The 1,018-nt window shown below is 41.3% G+C and overlaps 1 protein-coding gene across 1 annotated transcript in view; it reads right to left on the bottom strand.

Annotated features, from left to right (window-relative positions):
• Positions 1-1,018, bottom strand: part of PRPSAP2 (phosphoribosyl pyrophosphate synthetase-associated protein 2) — a 33,748-nt gene that overhangs the window by 12,013 nt on the left and 20,717 nt on the right. The window lies entirely within an intron of this gene.

Here is a 1,018-nt window from a genome sequence, read left to right as displayed (position 1 = left end):
CCTCTGGCCTGTACCCCAGTTCTGTATGCAAAAATAAATAAATCTTAAAAAAAAAAAAAAAAACTCATGCCATTTGCAGCAACATGAGTGGAGTGGCAAGGGATTATGTTCAGTGAAATAAGCCAGATGGAAAAAGAAAAATATTGGATAGCTTCACTTGTAAAAGGAATAGAGAGGAACCAAACAAGGGATCGGGAAAAAATAAGTAAAAATAATATATATTTTTTTAATTAGCAGGCAACCATAAATCAAAGACATTCTGCAAGGGAGCAGGTGAAAAAGGGATCAAAACAGGGGAGAGGGCCCACCCTGGTGGTGCAACAAGTTAAAGCATAGCACTATGAAGCGATCGTAATCACTGTAGCATGAGTTTGATGCCCAACCAAGGAGGTGACCACATGGCGCGGCAGACCTCTCCTGACCCTCACTGTTCCCCTCAGCAGTGTACTTTGTCAATCTGCCTGTTCTGCTCCCCACTCTGTCTCTGGTGAATCCTCTTACCACCCCCTGCATCTCTGGCTTGTACCCCAGTTCTGTATGCATAGATAAATAAGTCATTAAAAAAAAAAGTTCCTTATGGAAAAGCCTTTATTCCTACATTTGATTTAGTTCTTTCCCTTGCCAATGGAGTAGTTTCTCCAGAAATCATTAGTATATGAAATCTTCACAACCTAAATATAACTTTAAGTAATGTATTAATTAAAGTACTCATTTACTCCAGTTTACATGTAACTCACCCCATTTATATGCTTTGGGATGTTTTAGTTTTGTACACTGTTACCTTTTAACACATACCAATAAATGACCGCTCAGCTAGATTCAGTTCTGTTAATAAATCACTAAATGACTTGTATGAGAGGCAGCAAACAACTACAGGGCAGATTCCCTGGTATTCTGAATTCCAGACTGGAGGATAACAAGTAAAGGCAGTACTGGCGCAGGGCTCCCCAAACCTGGGTGCTCTGGTCATTACTGGCGCGGGGCTCCCCAGACCTGGGTGCTCTGGTCATTACTGGCG

The sequence above is a fragment of the Condylura cristata genome, unplaced genomic scaffold (assembly GCF_000260355.1).
Source record: "Condylura cristata isolate star-nosed mole 26May11 unplaced genomic scaffold, ConCri1.0 scaffold00017, whole genome shotgun sequence".
Classification (NCBI taxonomy): domain Eukaryota; kingdom Metazoa; phylum Chordata; class Mammalia; order Eulipotyphla; family Talpidae; genus Condylura; species Condylura cristata.
This window is presented reverse-complemented; position numbering and strand designations above follow the sequence as displayed.